Below are 8,021 nucleotides of genomic sequence, written 5' to 3'. Positions count from 1 at the left end.
AGGCCAAAGGAAACTGTCTCCTATCATCCCTAATACATCCATGTCGGTCTTGGAGGAGAACAAACAGTAGAGACCACAGAAAGTGGTCAGGTCCACTTGCTGTCTTTGAATAGTGTGACCTATTTATTGCCACTGTTTGAGATGCAATATTGGGCTAGATGAACTACTGGTCTGATCCAGTATATCTCTATAGAGACAAATAAGTAGCGATTTTCAAAGCTGTGGAGGGTAAACAGACATGTCTTTCACTGATGTTTTATCTAAATCTTTTAGGCTGGTTAAAAAAGCTCTGCTTAGCTTCACACACCTGGTAACTCTTCAGTACTGGATCCACTGGGAGCAGCCAGTGCCATTTACTGCCAGGTGAGCATGGTTTGCTCTCCTTTCTCTTATTCTTTTGTTTCCACTTGCTCTTTCATTGTCAACAAGAGCTGCACAGAATGCTTCACTGTCAGCTAGCAGCCAGAACAGCTCCTTTTGGGGTTAAGTGGATATGAAACAATTCAAAATTTGATTTATTGTTTTTCAGGGATAAGGGAAGTAGAAAGGTGTCAATCTGCTGATCTCCAGCAGTACTGTTATATAAGGTATGGACTTGTATCAAAGACTTTCTGTTTAGGAGTAATGAGGAAGAGTACTGCTGCACTCAGATAGGTGTCCTTTTGGTTATATTTTATTCTAAATTACTTTTACATGTGTTAATGCAACTGAATTTCATGGGTATGCAAAAGAATGGAGAAGTGAGATGGCATTGCTGTACTTCAGATAGTAATGAAGGTAGTTAATTATGACACAATTTAAGGGTAAGCAATTCTTACTTGAGAAATTTTTGGAAGGGGTCAGGGTGACCCCCTGCAAGGTGTTAAAAAAAAAGTTCTTGCCCAGAATAGTCTGACCTTTTGTCCAAAGCCATATGGGCAATGTATCTGGGACATATGTATGAATATGAGACAAAATAGAAGATTCAATGTGACGGTTACCAGGCCAGGTCTGAGTGCATGCAAGAAGTACAAGACAGGCAAATTTGTGGGCTGCATTAAGTCTTTAGTTTGTACACTTCTGAAAATCTAAGCAATACTTCTACTAGTTGTTAAGAAGGAATTTGCTTCTTCCTGGCAGTTACTCTGATCTACCAGGTGTGTGTGGTCTCTTTCCTTTCTGCTGCTGCCCTTTTGTTCTGACTTCTTTAGACAAAAAAAAAAAAAAAAAAAAAGCAGCTGGACAGCTTTAGTCTGTTAAATAGTCCACATTACTTACACGGCTACTCTCCTCGCTGACCCTTAACAGTTTAGTAGCTATGAACGTTAAGAGGCTCAGTCTTAATCTTCTGTCTTCAAAGGAGCCAGAGCTGCTGCAGAATGTGGCCTTTTGATTGTGGCTTTCCCTGAATTTTAGAAACCCACCTTTGACAGCTGGTCACTTCCATGCTTTTATCTAGATGCCGACAACAGTAAAATTAACGTAAATTACATAGACTTGTCTGAGGGCTTTCATTACTCCTTGATGCTTTGCTATCCTCCTGGCACAAGCTCTCTCAAATAGTGTGTTAAATAGCAGACTGCTACCTAAGGGACAAAATGTTCAGAATCCTTGGATGTACAGCCCAGAGAAAATATGCTGGCCAAGGAGCGCTCTGGCTCAAGAGTATGGCTTTTGTGTCTTTACTCTGAACTGAGGAAACATGGCACACAAGTGATGTGATGAAACTGTCTCACCATGTGGTGTCAGGGACTGTCTTTCTGTAATCTGCACAGATGTCGAGACTGGACCCAAATGGAAGCTCAATATTTGGGGAAAACAGTGTTTTTCAGCAAGAGAGAGTTGTTGGGCTGGTGCTGTCAGTAGATTTTTTTTGTTTATTTTTTTTTTCCCCCAGGGATAGTAGTGTTCTGCCATGGTTCAAACAGGTAGTATTTCCCATTTCTTACTCTCCTTGATTTCTTTGGAGCACTGTGCTCTGGGCAATAAGTATAGAGGAGAACTGTGGACATGCTTGTGAACCTGGGCTGATTCAAAGAGCATGCACAACACTAATATTTAAGGGTTATGAATTTGATCCTTTCCTATCATTCCAAGATGCACCTGGGTGTCTCTATGGCATAAGACACCTGCATGCCTGATGTGCATGAGAGCTCAGTACCACAGAGAGTATTTTTCTCTCTGGGGACAGATACATGTAAATTTCTTCGGGCTTCCCTGGAGGTTTTGTTGCTCTTTCCCACTTCTGTTACAGACTGCAACAACCATCAGACATGAGACAAACACAGGGATGTTCACTCTCATCATTCTGGGACAATGGCTAAGATGTCAGCTTACAAAAAACTTTAGAAAAAAAAAAAAAAGAAAATAAAAAGGGAGCAGTGAGGTGATCACATTGTAAAAACAGTTTCCTTGCTGTATCTAGAATCCAGAAGTGTAAGACCAAGGTGTTAACTATTGGCAATGTACTGCGCTGGAATCACGTATGGATGCTGCTGTGCTCCTGTCTCCAGGAGCACCAGTGATGCATGTGGGCCTGCTGGTTTCCCTCAGATGCTTGCACAAACACCAGCGACTGCTGTTGGGGAAGGCTTGCAGGATTGAGCCACAAGGGCCTGGGTAGGGTTTCTGTACACTCGAAGGTCTTGACTTGGTTGTGCGACATTCCTTCATATCCTGTTCTCTCTTGCTGACCTTTCTTCCTTGTTTTCCATGTGACTGACAGCCCTTTAAAATACAAAGCAACAGGATAGTGTCGGATGGTGGGAGGAAACATTGTCATCAGTTTGGGATATCATTATTGAAACAGCTTCAAGTTATCAACAGCTTTAAGGGGGAAAAATGCTGATATTTGTTTTTTGCCATGCATACTATTCCCCATTCATTAATCGCTTTCTTGGCTCTCTGACCCACTTTCCTGCAATAAGAGTTCTATGGAAAATCTAATATTTCTTATCCTGATGTCTGTATCCTTGGGCTGAAGATTTTCAGTTCTGCTTGCTGGCAAACCCTTCTAAGACTCTTTTGACTATAACTAGACAAGACCTTTCCTTCCTAACAGTTTGGAAATCATGTCCTAATCTTCCCTTTTTACTGAGTTTTCTTTGTTACTCATCACAGCTGCTAAAAGAACTAAAACATAATTCTGGAGGAATTATTTGATTTTGCTGAACTCTTAGGGGCCACAGGGGTAACACTGTACCAGATCCCTTGTCTCCAGGATCATCACACTAATTCCTTGTATAAAACACCACTAAAAGAGGTTTGACTGTAGTAATTAGTGTCCCAAAACCTGCCATTTATCTAACAATCACAGAGTTTTGCAAACATTCATTAACTACATTCTCAGCAGCCTGGTCCCTTTAATTTTGCTGCTCTAACTTAGTGCCACAATAGCCACTGTTTTTAATAAGGTAATTACTAGCCTCACTTTAGCATCATATAAACTGATAGACAAAAAATTGCATTAGGTGGCTGCCTGATTAAACACTGCATATGTAGTAGAGGAATTAGGTCTGCATCTGACTCCGTGAATTCTATTTTGACAACTAGGGTAATCTTGTTTTCTGATTCTGTAAAGTTCATCTAGGGTCTCCCCTAGTGCGTCCATATGGTAATAGGGAAGAAAATAACAAAAGATGGGAACAAGCGGTTGATAGGCAAATAACAACTTCATTTTTTTTTAACTCCAAAGAGCAGAATGCTAACTGATGACAAATTTCTCACTGAAGAGATGCTAGGAGTTGAGCGGCCTTAAAATGTTGCCAAGACCATAGGGAGTAAGAAGTGTTTGTGGGTAGTCCTGATGTAGAGAGAAACTAACTTTAGGGGCATGGAGCAGTGGAGAGGACAGCTCACCCAGGAGCAGGGACCTTCTCTGTGTAACAAATGCAGCGGTGAATACGGGTGCTACAATTGCAACAGCTATAGTCATTGCCAGCTAGAGCTCCACGGGTGAGCTATTTACAATTAATAAGCTTGGTGTACTTTGAAGATCAGAGAATCCACCTGGTGTAACCTGTGGTTGACAATATGGGCCATGGACAGTCCTGCCCTGAGCTCAGTAACCCATGGTGCAATTTCACAGTCGCTGTGGGCCAGTCTGAGGCCACTATGCTCCCGCTCACTCTCCCCTTCCAGCACCTCTCTGCACTTCTGTTCATGCTCCATCCTTTGTGCTAGCTCTAGTGTCTGTGAAACCAATTTGAAACTACCAAAAAAAGTGTAGTTTTCAGTCTGCTCCATAACTGCAGTGTTGAATGAGGTGGGATGACATAGCTAGGGGATGAGAAGGCTGTCCTTGGTTTGAGAGGGTGAAACCACCAGATTATAGTTGGGATCATCTAAAGCATCTCTTTTGGAGATCCCATATGGTCCTGAATCAGAAATATTGATGTTTGGAAACTCCCATTGTTGCCCTTTATTTTGTACCTGGGATAAATTAGCATTTTCTGGAGCACAGTACTGCCTTCAGCTATGTCACTAGAACATCCTTTTCTTTGACAGAAAAGGGGTTTTTCCCCACTTATCATATTGGAAGTTGAAAACCTTGAAGAAATCTATAACCTGCCCATGAGATTCCAGTGACTTGATACAAGGGCAGGATTTCAAAGTGCAGGATGCAAGGGTAGGGTTTCAAATAAAATGGCATTTCCATAACTTGCCCTCCTGTGATATTCTGTAAAAGTCATAGTCTAATTAGCATTTATGACTTCTAAAACCTTTATCATGGGGCCACAGTGGTGGCAGCAAGCTCAGTGTTTGAATAACTACAGCATGTAGTATGTTAAAAACAAGGCTCGAATTCCAGTCACAGATGGGCAACATTCAAATGGCAGGGGCAAGGGAAAAAGTTATTTGCTAAGGTGTGATTCATATATTTGAAGATTAGAAAAAGGAAATAATATGGAAGTAACAATTAAAAAACCCCAACCTTTTAGGCAAGAATTGCTTATGCATTATATTTTTTTTAAAGGGAAAAACAGTATCTCTACAGGCTAAGGTACAAATGCGTGAAACTGGCTGATGAGGACTAGTAGTAGGTCAGTTGTAAATCAGTCAGTGAAAAGCAGGGTTAAGGTATGGTAGGATATACAGATGGTGCTTCCTGAAGCAATGAATTTTCACCTGTCCCTATGTAAACAGGTTTTTTTGGCTACATGTGAATTGTCTAAATCCTACTGAAACCAATGAAAAATTGGTTTCTGATATGCCACTGAAAAAAATCTTTTCTCCTCCAAATGTTCTGCTCTATTCCCATTTTATCCTGTCTTTTACTACCTGAAAATCTTCTGGCTGATGACTTTTTTTTTTTAAAGTGTTGGATCTTGTGCCTGTATTCTGCTACTATTCACAGCATCTGATATTTCTTTTGTTGCTCAGGCTGTGTTAGAGTCTTCAACCCTATGGTGATCACAGCCTAGAGATGAGCCCTTACATTCAGCAAGGCCTGGTCCCCTCTTCAAGCTCGCAGATTTGTGCAGGTATTGAGTGTAATCTTGGCCTGTACATTTTGTGATCTTACGATGAAGATGACAAACAAGATGCTGAGGGCAAATAATTGCTTTAAAGGCCTAAAAGGCAAAATAATCCTAATAGTGTGTGAATTTACTAGCTTCTAGTATTGACATGCTGGATGGGAGCAGAGAACTTTGCTTCCTAAATGCTGCATGAAAGCTGAAACTATGGTAGAAAAGCAAATTGGAAAGCCTTGGAAGAGCCACTGAGAAGAACCCATAAGTATGCTGGAACAGAGAGTGCATTGGCCAGGAGCTCTTGGAAAAAGTTAGGCTGGGGGGGTGATGACATGATGATAGCAATATAAATAAGTGAAAGGAAATTGTATGAAAGAAAGGAAGAGGGTTATCTGGATTATCTAGAAAGTGGCTGAACAGAGTTTGGCCTAAAATTAAAAATGGAAAAAGAATCAGGCTAGACATAAGGAAAAAATTTATAACCTTGAGCATGCCTAGAATAGACTGTCAGACTGTAGCAGAGGCAATGACATGGGTGGGTGAGACTAGATAGGATAAGACAATAGCAAGAATAAAGTAAGGAAATAATCTTTGTGGTGTGGATGACTGGAGTGGACGACACAACTTGTGTTTTTCCAGGCCTGGCTGTCTATTTATAGTTCAAGGGAGGCAGTAAGTAAAGCTCATGCACTTGTCAGTGGTGGTTGGCTACGATGGCACATCATGATAAGCTTCCTGTGCCTCTGCTTGGTTTCATGGAGATGCAGCTGTGAAGGAGGATCACCAGCCCAACACTTGCCAGAGTTCAGGTTGCACAAAGTGCCATGAAAAGGAAGAGATGAGCCATCAGCCACAGCTGCGGTGCTCAAATCTTCTAGGCTTTGGAAGTTTCAAACTGCAACTGGAACAGTTGTCTTGGATGCCTAAATTGGCTTGAACTGCCCAGGTCTGTTACTCAAAGGTCTGTCATCCTTGCACCAACTTAATTATTCGTACATCTGCCGCCTTTAAACAAATCTCACTTGATCTCCAGTGTGGTGACGTGGACTGTGCACCCCAGCAGATTATAATAACAGGGTGGGTACAGGCTCCACTAGTATCAGTTTCCCACAAAAAAAATCACATCTGCACCTATTTCTATTTTTTTTTATACTCCCTACAGTGGAATGAGAAAGAATAATATGAAAAAATGAAGGTTATGAGAAGCATGAATTTGCCATGCTGGGTTTTTGGTTTGCTCATGATGTCAGGGTTTGGGAATTTTAATTTTTTTTTCCTGACTTATGTGTTAATGCAAGCTTAGTCTGCTTCAGAAGGACACCAAAGGAAAATGTCCATTAGGAGACCTTTTGGCCCTTTCTGTTTGTTCTGTGTGGGAATTTTTTTGTTTAATTTTGTAGCGATAGGCCCGTACTAGGCTAAAATGAATGTTTAAAGGAAGTAACCCTAAATGTGCCTTCAGGTCCATTCTCTCAGCCCAGACAGGAATGGAAGGGAGATCTTTAAACTCTCCTTCTTGTAAAGTGAAGGGATCTGCATTTCTAACCTAGAGAGTCATTTTTCCCATACTTGGTGTTCAGTAAGCTCTTCATAGAGTTGCAGTTACATGCCAGAGACATACCAAAAGGAAAGAAACAAGATTCTGAAGTACTGCCAAATACTGCACATTGTTACGCACTAAGGCGCTCCTTGCGCACCTGTTGGGCAGCTGGCATTGGTGTGCAAATATTCAGGTGGCAATCATCTTACATTTACATGGCGCTGTCCCGATCCAATATCGGGGCGGGTTCTTAAACAATCCCAAGAGCGAGATTAAGACACAAATGAGGTCAGATGCCATACAACCTTGTGAACTTTATTTTCTATAACAATTAATAATAGCGATAGGACAGAGAGAAAAAGAAAGGGAAAGTCAGAATCCCTAAGCAAGAAAACCGTAGAGATGCAGCTAATTACCACCACCACCAGGGATCCAGCGATGTTCCGTTGGCTCGGGCTCGGTGTAGGTCATGGTGCTCCAAGCTCCGCCAAGGTCCCAGCGCCAAGTAACAAGCATAACAAGCATCGAAGAAGGATGCACACCGAGGGAGGAGTACGCAGTCCTTTTATTGTCCCAGTCCCCACGATTTCTCCGAAGAGTCCGCCCATTTCCACGGAGCTCATTGTAATATGTGCCGCTCCGTGGTCCTCCATGCGTACATGCCCAGGTGTTCATGGTGGTCGTGCTGGCGGAGGAGGGGGGGGTCGACCTGCGGTCCCTTATCTTCCTCGCCCTGACTTCCTCTTCACCCAGCTTTTGCGCAGGTACAGCTTGGCAGGCACTGCCAAGGCTGTCGTTGTTCTAGCTTTGAGCGGATGTCGTGGTTTCGTCTGGGACTCTGTGTCTCCTCCAAAGCGTACTCCTTCAGAGCCACAGGATGTTGCAGCCAGAAAGTGGTAGTTGCGAAGCAGCAATGTTGAGACAAACAAAGTCTAACACAGTTCCTTACAGGCTCTTTATGTGGGAAATACTGATCCTGTCCCCCAGTAAAGGCAGTGAGAGTTTTGCTGCTGATTGCTGCTCAGAAC

The 8,021-nt window shown here is 42.3% G+C and overlaps 1 long non-coding RNA gene across 1 annotated transcript; it reads right to left on the bottom strand.

Moving 5' to 3' along the window:
* Positions 1 to 655: 655 nt before the first annotated feature.
* Positions 656 to 7,690, bottom strand: LOC141953885 (uncharacterized). The gene is made up of 2 exons (XR_012632033.1): positions 7,410 to 7,690; positions 656 to 2,706 (listed from the first exon to the last, which is right to left on the bottom strand). It is a non-coding gene; the product is annotated as an uncharacterized LOC141953885 (long non-coding RNA).
* Positions 7,691 to 8,021: the final 331 nt, after the last annotated feature.

The sequence above is a fragment of the Strix uralensis genome, chromosome 1 (assembly GCF_047716275.1).
Source record: "Strix uralensis isolate ZFMK-TIS-50842 chromosome 1, bStrUra1, whole genome shotgun sequence".
NCBI classification, from domain to species: Eukaryota; Metazoa; Chordata; class Aves; order Strigiformes; family Strigidae; genus Strix; species Strix uralensis.
Note: the sequence above shows the minus strand (reverse complement) of the source record. Positions and strands in the feature narration are given on the sequence as shown.